General features: G+C 38.8%; 1 protein-coding gene across 2 annotated transcripts in view; it reads right to left on the bottom strand.

The window, feature by feature from the left end:
* Positions 1 to 10333, bottom strand: part of LOC135757980 (teneurin-3) — a 146404-nt gene extending 136071 nt beyond the window's left edge. For both annotated transcript variants that reach the window (XM_065272774.2, XM_065272788.2), the window contains exon 1: positions 9935 to 10333. The gene's annotated coding sequence lies outside the window, so the exon portion shown is untranslated. The remainder of the gene's footprint in view (positions 1 to 9934) is intronic.
* Positions 10334 to 16164: the final 5831 nt, after the last annotated feature.

Genomic DNA, 16164 nt, shown 5'->3' with positions numbered 1-16164 from the left:
GAAGCTAGCATGATGCTAGCATGATTAGCATGAAGCTAGCATGATTAGCATGAAGCTAGCATGATGCTAGCATGATTAGCATGTAGCTAGCATGAAGCTAGCACGATTAGCATGAAGCTAGCATGATGCTAGCACGATTAGCATGAAGCTAGCATAAAGCTAGCATGATTAGCATGAAACTAGCATGATTCTAGCATGATTAGCATGAAGCTAGCATGATGCTAGCATGATTAGCATGAAGCTAGCATGATGCTAGCATGATTAGCATGAAGCTAGCATGAAACTAGCAAGATTAGCATGAAGCTAGCATGAAGCTAGCATGAGAATAGCATGATTAGCATGAAGCTAGCATGATTTAACGTGAAGCTAGCATGATTAGCATGATGCTAGCATGATTAGCATTAAGCTAGCACTATTTAGCGTGCAGCTAACAAGATTTAACATGAAGTTAGCATGATTTAGCATGAAGTTAGCAAGATTTATTATGAAATTAGCATAAAGCTAGCATGAAACTAGCATGAAGCTAGTATGACTTAGCATGGAGCTAGCATGAAGCTAACATGACCCAAAGACCCAACCCCCATGTCTCTATGATGTTCAGATCCAGAGATATAAGGCTTTGTTTATTATGTTGCTAGGGTGCTCAAATTGGTTGCTAGGGGCGTGGTTTAATACCTCAGTAGGAATCCTAAGAGACTGATTGGATGCCTGAGTAAAATGAGCCCACCCCTATGTCTCTATGACACTCTGGTGTAAAGATATCCATCTGGGCTTTTTATAATGGTAGTCTATGGGAGATGTTGCTAGGGTACCCAAAATTGTTGCTAGGGGCGTGGCTTAATAGCTCTGGGGCGATCCTAAGAGACTGATTGGATGACTGAGTAAAATGAGCCCACCCCCATGTCTATACGACACTCTAAAGTGAAGATATTCCATCTGGGACGCTTTTACTCCCTTATATGGGCATGTTTCCTGCCCCATTATAAGTCAATGGGAAATTTTGGGGGCCTCTTACACCCCAGGGGTACAGCTTACACCTTAATGTGATGTATGTTCTTACAGAGCCTGTCAGCCTCCTTAAATGTGGTAAGCCACAAGTTTCTACAAGTTTCTCACTCGCAGCTATGGCCCGTCAAAGTTTGTCTCCATGTTAAGTAAATGGGAAATTTGGGGTGTTTGAGCGCCCCGTTTAGGAATTCGGAAGGTCCCATCAGTTAGAAAAGATATAGCACACTAAGTCAGACCAGTCTGAAGGTCCGTGGAAAATTTGGTGCATGTAGCTTGAAAGCTCTAGGACGAGTTAGTGTCCAAAATTTTGGGGTGCTAAGAAGAATAATAACTAGATAGTAAAGTTTGAAGACAAACTTTATGTTGGCTTGAGAAAGCGTAGCCTGAACGTTTAAAACGGTTTGACATAAGTTTAGTTTAGTAGGCTATCTGGCTGTTAGTATGTTTAAGTATGAAGGTAGCATGATTAGCATGAAGCTAGCATGATTAGCATGAAGCTAGCATGATGCAAGCATGATTAGCATGAAGTTAGCATGATTAGCATGAAGCTAGCATGATTAGCATGAAGTTAGCATGATTAACATGAAGCTAGCATGATGCTAGCATGATTAGCATGAAGCTAGCTTGATGCTAGCATGATTAGCATGAAGCTAGCATGATGCTAGCATGATTAGCATGAAGCTAGCATGATGCTAGCATGATTAGCATGAAGCTAGCATGATGCTAGCATGATTAGCATGAAGCTAGCATGATGCTAGCATGATTAGCATGAAGTTAGCATGATGCTAGCATGATTAGCATGAAGCTAGCATGATGATAGCATGATTAGCATGAAGCTAGCATGATGCTAGCATGATTAGCATGAAGCTAGCATGATGCTAGCATGATTAGCATGAAGCTAGCATGATGCTAGCATGATTAGCATGAAGCTAGCATGATTAGCATGAAGCTAGCATGATGCTAGCATGATTAGCATGAAGCTAGCATGATGCTAGCATGATTAGCATGAAGCTAGCATGAAGCTAGCATGAAGCTAGCATGATGCTAGCATGATTAGCATGAAGCTAGCATGATGCTAGCATGATTAGCATGAAGCTAGCATGATGTTAGCATGAATAGCATGAAGCTAGCATGAAGTTAGCATGATTAGCATGAAGCTAGCATGAAGTTAGCATGATTAGCATGAAGCTAGCATGATGTTAGCATGATTAGCATGAAGCTAGCATGAAGCTAGCATGATTAGCAGGAAGCTAGCATGAAGCTAACATTTATTGCGTTGCTAGGGTACTAAGTTTGGTTGCTAGGGAGAAAATTGGCATCTCATAATGATCACCCTTCAAGCCACAAGTAAAACGGTCCAACCCCCGTGTCTCTACAATGTTCTGATGCGGAGATATAAGGCTTTGTTTATTCCGTTACTAGGGTACTAAGTTTGATTGCTAGGGAGAAAATTGGCATCCCATAATGATCACACTTCAAGCCACAAGTAAAACGGTCCAACCCCCGTGTCTCTACAATGTTCTGATGCAGAGATATGAGGCTTTGTTTATTCCGTTGCTAGGGTACTAAGTTTGGTTGCTAGGGAGAAAATTGGCATCCCATAATGATTACACTTCAAGCCACAAGTAAAACGGTCCAACCCCCGTGTCTCTACGATGTTCAGATCCAGAGATATAAGGCTTTGTTTATTATGTTGCTAGGGTCTTCATATTTTGTTGCTAGGGGCGTGGCTTAATACCTCAATAAGAATCCTAAGAGACTCATTGGATGCCTGAGTAAAATGAGCCCACCCCTATGTCTCTATGACTCTCTGGTGCAAAGATATCCATCTGGGCTTTTTATAATGGTAGTCTATGGGAGATGTTGCTAGGGTACCCAAAATTGTTGCTAGGGGCGTGGCTTAATAGCTCTGGGGTGATCCTAAGAGACTGATTGGATGCTTGAGTAAAATGAGCCCACCCCCATGTCTCTAAGACACTCTAAAGTGAAGATATTCCATCTGGGACGCTTTTATTCCCTTTTATGGGCATGTTTCCTGCCCCATTATAAGTCAATGGGAAATTTTGGGGGCCTCTTACACCCCAGGGGTACAGCTTACACCCCATTGTGAGGTATGTTCTTACACAGCCTGTCAGCCTCCTTAAATGTGGTAAGCCACAAGTTTCTACAAGTTTCTCACTCGCAGCTATGACCCGTCAAAGTTTGTCTCAATGTTAAGTCAATGGAAATTTTGGGGTGTTTCAGCGCCCCGTTTAGGAATTCGGAAGGTCCCATCAGTTAGAAAAGATATAGCACACCTCGTCAGATCAGACCGAAAGTCTGTCCAAAGTTTGATGGCTGTAGCTTGAAAGCTCTAGGACGAGTTAGAGTTAGAAATTTTAGTCTCAGAAGAAAAAGAATAATAATAATAATAATAATAATAATAATAATAAGTTTAAGTGCAACAACAGTATGTTGGCTTTCTCAAGCCAACATAATAACTAGATATTAAAGTTTGAAGACAAACTTTATGTTGGCTTGAAAAAGCGTAGCCTGAACGTTTAAAACGGATTGACAGAAGTTTAGTTTAGTAGGCTATCTGGCAGTTAGTATGTTTAAGTATGAAGCTAACATGATTAGCATGAAGCTAGCATGAAGCTAACATGATTAGCATGAAGCTAGCATGATGCTAGCATGATTAGCATGAAGCTAGCATGATGCTAGCATGATTAGCATGAAGTTAGCATGATGCTAGCATGATTAGCATGAAGCTACCATGATGCTAGCATGATTAGCATGAAGCTACCATGATGCTAGCATGAAGCTAGCATGATTAGCATGAAGCTAGCATGATGCTAGCATGATTGGCATGATGCTAGCATGATTAGCATGAAGCTAGCATGATGCTAGCATGATTAGTATGTAGCTAGCATGAAGCTAGCATGATGTTAGCATGATTAGCATGAAGCTAGCATGATGCTAGCATGATTAGCATGAAGCTAGCATGATTAGCATGTAGCTAGCATGATGCTAGCATGATTAGCATGTAGCTAGCATGAAGCTAGCATGATTAGCATGAAGCTAGCATGATGTTAGCATGAAGCTAGCATGATGCTAGCATGATTAGCATGAAGCTAGCATGATGCTAGCATGATTAGCATGAAGCTAGCATGATGCTAGCATGATTAGCATGTAGCTAGCATGAAGCTAGCATGATGCTAGCATGATTAGCATGAAGCTAGCATGATGCTAGCATGATTAGCATGAAGCTAGCATGATTAGCATGAAGCTAGCATGAAGCTAGCATGATGCTAGCATGATTAGCATGAAGCTAGCATGATTAGCATGAAGCTAGCATGATGTTAGCATGATTAGCATGTAGCTAGCATGAAGCTAGCATGAAGCTAGCATGATTAGCATGAAGCTAGCATGATTAGCATGAAGCTAGCATGATGCTAGCATGATTAGCATGAAGCTAGCATGATGCTAGCATGATTAGCATGAAACTAGCATGATTCTAGCATGATTAGCATGAAGCTAGCATGATGCTAGCATGATTAGCATGAAGCTAGCATGAAACTAGCAAGATTAGCATGAAGCTAGCATGAAGCTAGCACGAGGCTTGCATGATTAACATGAAGTTAGCATGAGAATAGCATGATTAGCATGAAGCTAGCATGATTTAACGTGAAGCTAGCATGATTAGCATGATGCTAGCATGATTAGCATTAAGCTAGCACTATTTAGCGTGCAGCTAACAAGATTTAACATGAAGTTAGCATGATTTAGCATGAAGTTAGCAAGATTTATTATGAAATTAGCATAAAGCTAGCATGAAACTAGCATGAAGCTAGTATGACTTAGCATGGAGCTAGCATGAAGCTAACATGACCCAAAGACCCAACCCCCATGTCTCTAAGATGTTCAGATCCAGAGATATAAGGCTTTGTTTATTATGTTGCTAGGGTGCTCAAATTGGTTGCTAGGGGCGTGGTTTAATACCTCAGTAGGAATCCTAAGAGACTGATTGGATGCCTGAGTAAAATGAGCCCACCCCTATGTCTCTATGACACTCTGGTGTAAAGATATCCATCTGGGCTTTTTATAATGGTAGTCTATGGGAGATGTTGCTAGGGTACCCAAAATTGTTGCTAGGGGCGTGGCTAAATAGCTTAGGGGCCATCCTAAGAGACTGATTGGATGACTGAGTAAAATGAGCCCACCCCCATGTCTCTACGACACTCTAAAGTAAAGATATTCCATCTGGGACGCTTTTATTCCCTTATATGGGCATGTTTCCTGCCCCATTATAAGTCAATGGGAAATTTTGGGGGCCTCTTACACCCCAGGGGTATAGCTTACACCCCATTGTGATGTATGTTCTTACAGAGCCTGTCAGCCACCTTAAATGTGGTAAGCCACAAGTTTCTACAAGTTTCTCACTCACAGCTATGACCCGTCAAAGTTTGTCTCAATGTTAAGTCAATGGAAATTTTGGGGTGTTCGAGACCCCCGTTTAGGAATTCGGAAGGTCCCATCAGTTAGAAAAGATATAGCACACTAAGTCAGACCAGTCTGAAGGTCTGTGGAAAATTTGGTGCATGTAGCTTGAAAGCCCTAGGACGAGTTAGTGTCAGAAATTTTGGGGTAGAATAATAAGATATAAGTTTAATAGCAATAACAATATATTGGCTTTTTCAAAGCCAACATAATAAGTTTAAAAGCAATAACAATATGTTGGCTTTTTCAAGCCAACATAATAAGTTTAAGTGCAACAACAGTATGTTGGCTTTCTCAAGCCAACATAATAAAAAACTAACAGGGAGCTAACAATTTCTTACGATACGATTAAGAGGGGCACTTTTAAAAAAAGATGTGATGTAGGGAAAGTCAGACAACCCAGCAGTGTAAAAATATAACAAAATGTATCTGCGATATGAATGGCCAAAGCTGTTAGACATACAAATTAATTTTCATGCATATTTTACATTAAAGTCTTTTAAAGACAGAATAGATGAAGTGCATAGTGTTAAATAAGCATTCTAGTTTAATAGTCTCTCATCTAGCAGTAGTACCCCTGTTCCAATAGTATTTTCCCTTTCAAATCATTTTTGCAGATCAAAAAATCGACTAGTTGTTCACACCACTATCCTGAACTGAATAAAAAAACGATTAATTTTCATTACAGAAAATGATTTGCTTGCTTGATGACTCCCATATTGTCCTACACTTCTCAACTCTTTCTCATATTATACCTGCTCTTTATCTCTTCAGTTTCTGTTTCGATATATAGCATTAGCCTTTGACTGCCATCTCAGTAGGACATTAATGTAAATCCCTTGGTTCCAGAGCTAAGGCACTTTGGAAGAGGGATACTGGCGAGTTTCAATGCCCGGTCAGCGTACTTCCTGCCTGTGGCAAATCATAGGCTGCCTCCAACACAGCAGGAGGCAGGCAAGAGAGCTCCACAGCAAATTGGAGAGTGATGTGGGGGGATTGGGATGCTGTGATGAGGGAAGAGTGAGGGAAAAACGAGAGAGAAATTTAAGAAGAGAAACAGATTTGTTATGGGGATTGGAAAAGTGTAGGATAGGCAGCCAAGTCTGTCATGGACTTTAGGACATCTATAGCTTAAGACAGACAATGTGTTCAATTTACAGCAGATTTCTTACACACACACACACACACACACACACACACACACACACACACACACACACACACATACACAAAGGCACACGCAAAATCCAAACTGTTCTTAACCCTTGGGCTATAACAAAAATGCATGACCAGAAATGTGCGCCCACGATACTACAAAGACAAAAACGTTAGAAATAAAACTGTAACAGCAATACATCACACAACAACCTTTTGTAAAATCTTGTAAGGTGTCATGTAAAGATGAATGGCCTAGCAATCCATCACAATTCTGTACTAATAAGCACATTGCACGTGTGTGAAACACAATGCACGAGAGACCTTGGCTGACATTTATTTCAGCATAAAAGGTGTTGTGACATTGAAAATGGCTGATTCTTTTAAGATGCTGGCTTTTATATTCGATAATTTTTTATTACGTGCTTAAATTTGTAAATTAGGAGGAATACACACTACTTGCGATTAAACAACCTAAAATTTAAAACACCAAAACAGCTTCTTGAGTAAAATACAGTATTTGTGTCCATGTGTCAATCATAAGCATTAATTACTGTATTTTAGCCACTTCCCTTGCTGAGACAGTGAAGTCCTTCGAGACATTGCATGTGTTTTTGTCTGTGCATTTCTTAAAAAACCTGGTTTGTCCTCTACTCAGCTATAGTGGCAAGCCAATTTTAAATGACACTAGTTTAAAGAGTAATCAATATATGTAAAGCCTTGTTGACATGCTGGAGTTCGCGAGGGAAATCAGATGTCATTTTCGCCGTAGGATCCTGTAACAGCAACTGCCGACAGTGCTTTATATGACATCTTCAATTATTTTACAGTGCCTTTAAATTGATTAGCCATTATTGCTTTAAGCTGTTAACCTATGTTACATTGATCAAATATTGGGCAAGATGTATTCCTGCCTGTCTCTTGGCACGTACGCTGGCATGCTTGGAAACATTTGTTCAGTATTTGTGCTTGTTAGATGTGAAAATTCAGGGATGGATGATAAATCAGATAAATCCTTTACAGGCTGTGATAAACTGGACAATGCTAAGCCATCCGAGATCAAGTCTGTCCACTGTGATTATGCAGAATAAATGCAGTGTAAATGTGATACGCAGAGGCTGGCGTACTGGCAGTGTGTGTTTGTCAGGGTACATTAACCTGCTCCTGTTTGCTTAGCACTGTTGAAATAGGCACTGATGGCTGAGCTACTTTTATAGACACACACACATAGTCTTATTCACTCTGTCTGTGCCGGACTACAAAGTGACTTCACCGGGAGCGTTCATGCAGATAAACAAATATTGAAAAAACTGACCAGGGCTTTCATGTTTAATAAAGTGGCAAAAGCATCATTGTGGCATTAACTATAGTCTTTCAGAGCAAACATTTTACAAACTTAAATCAAGCAGACACGAAAACATAATTTAAGCAGAGACTGAACGGTACAAAACAAAAGATACTGAAAGTATCGCTCTGTCGGCAAGAATTAATACAGGACCATCAACCAAAAAGCCTGTCATTGTGAATTAGTTTCACATTTATTTTCATTCTAGAATATCTTGAATGTCTCTTTATGGTACAAATATTGCTTAAGCTGATTAAATAAAGCATGACTGAATGCAACCTTTAACTTCATTGGAGCTTGACTATGACCTCTCTTTTTCTGCATGTCCTTTGAATGATTTCCTAAAGTAAATAGCTAAAGATCTTCTAAATAAGCATCTGATATTAGTAGCCATTTCATTTAGTTGTTGTTGATGATATTTTCCATCACTCTTTGTCACTTTTAACCCTTAACAAGACAATGTGTGTGCTTTCCGTAATCAGACAGTGGTGCGGCCATGCACTTCCACTGTAATCAGTTGTCTTTGTTAACAATGTGACCTCTATGTTCAGCGTGTACCAAAAAACAGTCAAATCATAAAATGGACTGGCTGAGTATTTGATTGGCTCGTCTGCACTTTCTCCTTTATAAAGTGTCAATGAAAAATGAGAATTTACGAATACGAAAATGATTCAGCTGTTCGTATCAAGCCTGGGATCATCAGAACACAAATCAAAATGGCAGGCCTCTGCTGTGAGTACCATTATCTGACACAAAAATCCTGACACTGTGCTTCCTTCATTCTGTCATGTTACAGTGTAGTTTGTTAATCTCCATACCGCGTAGCAGCAACTTTAGTATTACTTTCACTGCAGTGCTGTCATACAGAATAAAACTTAAACGGGAGGGTTTGATACTAACACAGCCTGTGTGTCCACTTTCCAGCAACATTTATTAACGTCAATACAAACAGCATTACAATATCCTCCTGCTCATTAAAACCCATTTAAAGCCTTGTCAATGAATTGATTTCTTATCTAATTTCTTGTAAATCTTTTTTTTTTAAAACAAGGAGAACCCTTGCTGACAAATGACCCAAATTAGTCTTATGCTCATCAACATGTGTAAGTACTTTGAGACAGTAATGTAACTGGGACAACGTTTAATTAAAGTCTTAAATGGACGATTACTTCTATCCATCCACTGGTCCTTCAAAGAGCAGGTGTGCAAATGATCTGATCAGGCAAATAAAATTGGATTAAAGTTAATACGCTGTTTCTTTGTAAAGGAAGAACGTTGTAAACTGTACTCTGTTAAACTATAATTCTGACTAGTCCTGTAAGTAATTGAAATGTTGGTCTCACGCTTTACCGCTGCTCCTTAACTCTTCACGAGGACTGTGTGAGCTCTCGGACAGCCTGAGCTCGTGCCGGGTACACCGTTTGGTAACTGGTGAGACCCAGCGATATGCACTTTATCATGGTTTAAATTAAAATATCGTGATGTGGCGACAAACAACATTGTTAAACAGATGCAAATCGCCGTGGTCTATCGTTTCAAGTAACCCGCTTTGAATACAACACTTGTTCTGTGCTCTGCTTTGCCACTGAGGATCAATACAACGTCCAACTACCTGTTTCTGCTGTGTGACATTTGTTGACAATTTTGAGCATGTCAGGCACAATAACCGCTACAGGACACAGAACAGGTCTTATTCATGCGTAAAGGTTATCCATTAGGTTTGTCTCCACGCACCATTAAAATTGGATTACTGACTATTTAAACTTGCCAAATCAATGCTGCAAACGGTTAGAGAAATGCAATGTACGTTTTTTTACAACCAGCCGTATCACTGTATATGTTCAACGTAGCAAAATACTGTAAAACGTACCAACTGAATTTGAATAATAAGACAGCAACATTCAAACAAATTAATCAGACCCTAATCCTTTAAATATGATTTCTTACCTTGTATAATTCGATTTAGTTCCCCATTGTCGTTGAGGAAAACAGAAAAAGAACTTTACTGTAGGTATCCAAACTTATTAAAAGCAGCAGCTGTGAGGTGAGGTAAAATAACGGTTTGGACGATAAATTTCCCGCAGTCACGCCTTCCCGCGCGCCTCTCACGAGACACACACAGTGCGCGCTCAAACTGAGGGAAATTCTTCCGCAAACGAGCAGCCTCGCACACTGAATAAATAACGGGACATGCTCTGGACCCGGAGAAGACACCGGCACTGACCATTACCGTATACACCGTTCGTTGTGTACTTGGAGCCGGACCGTACCACTCATCTGTGTAGCTGTGTGAGCTGCGGTGCTGAGGAGAGGGTCGTCCGCACGCGCAGCTTCCGCGGGATACTAGTGAGGCAGTGTCATTAACAGCAATGACGATCCCGTCAGGCAGACGGAATGAAAAAAGCATTGTCCTGTATACTCGTTCATTTTGTATACTTTAATTTTCAAGTAGCCTATTTATGTGAGTAACTCCTACCCACATGAAAAAAATACTACAGTAAACTGTTTTTGAACTTTAGTATAGTAAATACTTTAGTGTAATGAATATAATATACTGGTACAGACTAGTAAATACCATACTATGGTGGTTTTGCATGTGGGAAAATATGGGCTTATAATAAATTCAATAGATTTCAAAATAACTATAAAACCCTTACGAAATTAACCACTACAAACATGGTTACTGTAGTAAAACAATGGTAATCACGAAAAAATAACTATGGTTCTGACAACCATTGTTTAAAAAAAAAAGTTTATGTAAAATGTAGTAAAATGGTTTTGCTGATAGTAATTAATACACCAAAAAACTATGGTTTACACACTTTTACCATGGTTAATTTTCGTGGAAAGAAAAAGTGGCAGTAACACTTTATCTAGCCTCCTAACAAGATATTTAAAAGTAGACATATTTTTTTATGAATAGAACTGTTATGTTAAGAATGCAGTAAATAAACCAGAAAATGCTTGCAAATATCTAAATTGCTTTTATTGAAAATTTTTATATGTGCTCTCGCCTGATGCCAGTTGAGTGTGTTGATTGACTGTGAGCCTATCAAAAAAGTTAATTTAGCCTTGGTTAATCAGTTAATTAGCAGTGCAGATGGTGAGGTTGCCATGTGGCTTCTCCCTCAAGTCTAACCCGCTGTTGCACTTTTCATGTAGTTGGTCCTGCTTCGAAGATATGAGAGGGCCTTTTGGCCTCCATCAAAGTGTTGATGTGAAAAGCACATGGCATATGAACTGCATATTGACGGCTGTGAAATGACAGCGCTTACAGTGGCTGTGTGTGAAGAATGAAGATCATTAATTACAAAGCTCCAGCTACTTAATCCCACTCGAAAGAGAGCTTGAGGCGTCTGTCGTTATCTTGCCCTCCTCTATTTTCCACCCTCCATCTATGTCTCTTGTTTTTCTTTCAGTCGCCCCCATTTTTACTCCCCCACACCCTGGGGTCTCGCTGTTTTATTTTTTGCCTCTTTACTCTGCTGCCTTCATATTATTTTCTTCTTTTCTGCAAACCCATTTTTAGCTTCTAACTCTTTCTCTGAATTACCCTTTATCTTGCTCTTTGCATGTCTATCTGAATGTCTTGCATGTCTTTTGGAGTCCAGGGAGAACAGAATAAAAAGGTTTGAGACCAGAGGTCTGGACTCAGCAGGGGGAGCGGTAGTGCAGTGGCTTTCCACTTCTCACCCTCCTCCTGCATCCCAGCCCTAAGATCACATGCTGGGTCTCAAGACAAGCTGTTCTAACTCACCAGAGCTTTGCTTCCATTTCTCCATGCCAAACACCAGCACATCAAACCATATCCCATCAGGAAGTCCTATTATCTGCATGAAAGATAGAAGTTTGATCAGTAGTCTGGCTTACAATGTTACCAAAGGACAACAACAGAAAATTAATATGCACGGCAGTGATGAACTCAGGATGGGCCCAAAACTACATTAAAATATAAAATTGTACCATTAGTGTACTTTTATGCTAAAACATACTTTTTAAAATGTAATTTACAAGTGAACTATCCTAGTAACTATCCAAAGTGGTGGTTTTGTCTATATTATGTGCTTTAACAATGACTGAATTTAGATTGCGTTTTACAATGTGCTTTGCAGTGTTTGGCAACAACAGCCTCATAATTACATAGTGTCACTGAAATGTAACAGAGCCAGACAAATACATCAACATACACAGGATAAACAATCCTCTATAATAGTGTAAACACTGAAAATAGTGTTCAATAGTTAATCAAATGAGTTCCAGTTCTTTAACGTAGTTCTGGGAACAATCTGCCTAAACCCTCGAAACACAATTTCTGGGACAGTATTAAGCCTCCCTCTTTCCAGCTAATCCATCATTTTACGACTGATGGGCTCATCTGTACCCTCTAGTGGGGAAGAGTAAGAGTGTAAATGGCACATCTGTGTGACTAAAAATAAATGATTTGGAACCCGGTGGTGATATTTACTGTGACTGCTTTTTATTTGAAAGTAGGCTACATAAATAAAAACAATTTATTGAAATAAGAGATTGGGTGAGAAAGCCATATTGACATACCTGACTGTTGATGGCTGAAAATGCTGTGCTTAGATTTGTTTTAAATTACATGCGGGTGACTTTAATGTGATACAGATAGGCAGTGAAAACATGCATGATACAAATATCTTTCGTTATAAGTAGTTTCACAGAAGTAGTACAGGTGCATTTAAAGGGTTTTACTAAACATCCATGATTTGAGAAGAAAGCAGACACACAACTACCCTTTATGTGACTTTTGATAGAATCAGTGTTTCCCAATTAACGCTGGTGTCTTCTGATGACTTTCAAAACTCAACAGGGCATAGGGTAACCTTCCAAATACATGAGATATTGTCATCTGAGCTGACAATATTTTCAAATAAAGTAGTAAGTCTACAAATTTTCCCAATTTTATTGATTATCCCATATTATAAGGACACAAATTAGTTATAAATACAAGTTTTTTCATCTAAAGCCTTATTTTTTTTGTGCAAGCACCCACACACTAGAATCAACAATGACCTTATTTACTATTTGTGAGTTTAGTCATTTAATCAAACCAAGAGACTCGAAAGAATAGCTTTAACGGGTCTCTTAAAAGTAAAGGCGGAAAATGCTTATGTCTATGCTACAATCCTCAAGCCTGAATCTGTAAACCATGGAGATGAATAGCCAGTCAATAGTGATCTCCATAATCGTTAGTCCTCTGGTGATTCATCAAGCCAATGACACTTGTGTCCCTAATACCACATTTATTCAGGTTTGAGCAGAAGAGATTGCATGCTGCGATTTTCTCCAAAATGATTGATTATATTCAGCCTCTTGCCCCTGTCTGTGTATGCGTGTGGAGATGAGTAACCGAACGAATGAGTGAGTGAGTGAATGAATAAGAGATCAAGTGTGGGAAAAAGCGAAAGAAACAGAGAGACGCCAAAGCTTTAGTGAACGAGTGTGACTGACATATCTATTGTTTACTTTAAAACACAAGAAAGAAATTCAAAACCTATTTCCGCACATGTGGCTTGCTGTGAGTCTGTGAGTGTAAAGCTGCAGAAAACCAGAAACGACCACCTGCTGCCGTATTAAGAAAATCTATGGTAATGACTACATCAATCCTTAACATTCAATAAAGTCACAGAAGCATCAAGAACAATGAAACAATATAATCATCAATGGCAAAAATGCTCAAGAACCGTTGCCTGTCTGCAATCCATCATTCAATTATTTCTGATGTGTTTAATTAAAGAACAAGTCAGACTTATTCCATTGCCTTCCCCTTGATCATGTAATCCTTCTTTAAACAGAGCATGATCAATACTTAATAAAGCCTTTGGATAATACATCAGACTAGAGAAACAAAGCAGAGGGAGCTGGTAAAGCATTCTGTAGGTATTTGATATACATATCTTTGAAATAAATGCATGAGATATTTCACATGCAATATTATTTAACTAATCATTATGTTAAAGAATGGTCCCTAGCTGTTAATGAGTCTGTACCCTTTCAAAGAGTATACTTTTGTCCCTAAAGAGTTCATAGTAACTGAGAGGTACATATTGGTACCAAACAGTGTATTTTAGTATCTCAAAGGTACATATAAGTACCAAATCGTATTAGGACCTTTTAAAGGTGCCATTGAATAAAAAATGTATTTACCTAAGCATAGATGAATAGTAAGAGCTCTGTACATGGTAATAACATACCGTGAGGCTCAAATTACATTTTTGTGCATGCAAAAGACGCAAAAGAAAACAGGCGAATCTAAATATAACATAGACCCATTGATGTACACCCTCAACATTGAATTAGACATTAAATTAATTACAAAGTTGTTCAAATGCTAAAAACAAAATTGTCATTGCTGAGTTAGTGCTACGTGCTAGTTAATGCTTTATGCTAGCGTTTAGGCTGAATTTCTACTATTTTAACTTTACAGTTACGTTTTGCAGGTCCATACTAGGGTTTCCCCATGATGCCTTGCACGCAAATGTATTCACGCTAGTCTAGCATGGAAACTATGTACCTTTTTTGCCCCTGAAATAGAGAACCAATCATAAAACGGGGTGGGGGCAGCAAGACGATGGCGACGTCTATGCGACACACCAAAGCAGTTTTGTTTATCCAACACGACAGCAGACGCGAAGTTACTTTTCAATGAAGCCTTAGATAGTGTTCTAAGTAGTTTTGAACGCAAGTTTATTTAAAAATAAAAGAGCAACTTTTGACGTTAAAAGGATAGTTCGGCCAAAAATGAAATTAAACCCATGATTTACTCACCCCGAAGAGGTCCGAGATGCATATGTCCATCATTTTTCAGATGAACACATTTTCAGTTATTTTTGAAAATGTTTTAGATCTTTCAGTTAATCAAATGTGAAGTTATGGGGTGCACTACTGGAAGGTAGTTATTTTCGTTTATAAAGTTTTAAATATGCATATTTCTACAACAACACCGCACAGATTAGCATCAGCAGATATTTGTTTATCATTCTGGAGCCGTTTGGATTTATTTAGCCGTAACTTCACATTTAATTAACTGAAAGATCTAAAACATTTTCTAAAATATCTGAAAATATGTTTGTCTGAAAAATGATAGACATATGCATCTCGGACAGCTTGGGGGTGAGTAAATCATGGGTTTAATATCATTTTTGGCCGAACTATCCCTTTATCATATCCCAGAAGGATGTTTGGATATGGCAAGACATGATAGCCACAGAGTTTTAAAGGACCAACCTGCTAGGCATCGTTGTCGACGAAGCACAATTAACTTATAAATGGTAAGTGGTATTTATTAATATCACATTGTCATTATGCCTGTACTGTGGTTGTCACAGTGCCACTAAGTTGTGTTGCTTTTCAATATCAATATACAGCTACCAGTTTAGTTGCATTGCTTTCAGCTGTGTGCGCACATGAACAGTACAGACGCATTTGATAGACATTTGTAGCGCCCAATAAATGGCTCTGGGCATTCGTAAACCATGCCTCAAATATGAGAAAATAAGCATATGGTTCCCAGACCACGTCTCATTGTCTATGAGACTGGTCTGGTGTTAGCCAGGCTAGGTCCATACTGTAAAAAAAACACAAACTTACCTTAGAAACATTCATTAATTCATCTCCAGCAATAAGTTGTTTCTCAAAATCTGTATTTTCGTCTGATACAGGCTCAAACATATAAGTTATGTTTACTAATGTGAGCTACAGGCATGAGCCTCAGAGCAGAGCAATCAGAGCAGCAGAACTCAATATTATTATTCATGACCCTTCCAAAAAGGGCAAAAATAGACCATTTCATTCAAATGACAAATCCAAGGGTTGTTAATGGACATTTAAAAAAGTTTCTGGATAATTTTTGCACTTAATAAAGTTACATACCTTGGAAAATTAAAGAACTGTTTAACATATTATTTCAATGCAGTGTTGGGAAAGTTCACTTTCTACATGAACTAGTTCAGTTCACAGTTCAAAAATTTTAAAATGAACTAGTTCAGTTCATAGTTCATATTTCAAAATTTTGAACTAGTTCACAGTTCCAAAAATGAACTAATTTATAGTTCGTTTTTCCCATATTATTTTCCAACCAGGGTTTACATTAGCATTGACTGTCTTTTAATTTTTGTATTTGCTTGCACATACCTTGAAAGGCTAGCCTGGTG

This window comes from Paramisgurnus dabryanus, chromosome 16 (assembly GCF_030506205.2).
Source record: "Paramisgurnus dabryanus chromosome 16, PD_genome_1.1, whole genome shotgun sequence".
Taxonomy (NCBI): Eukaryota; Metazoa; Chordata; class Actinopteri; order Cypriniformes; family Cobitidae; genus Paramisgurnus; species Paramisgurnus dabryanus.
This window is presented reverse-complemented; position numbering and strand designations above follow the sequence as displayed.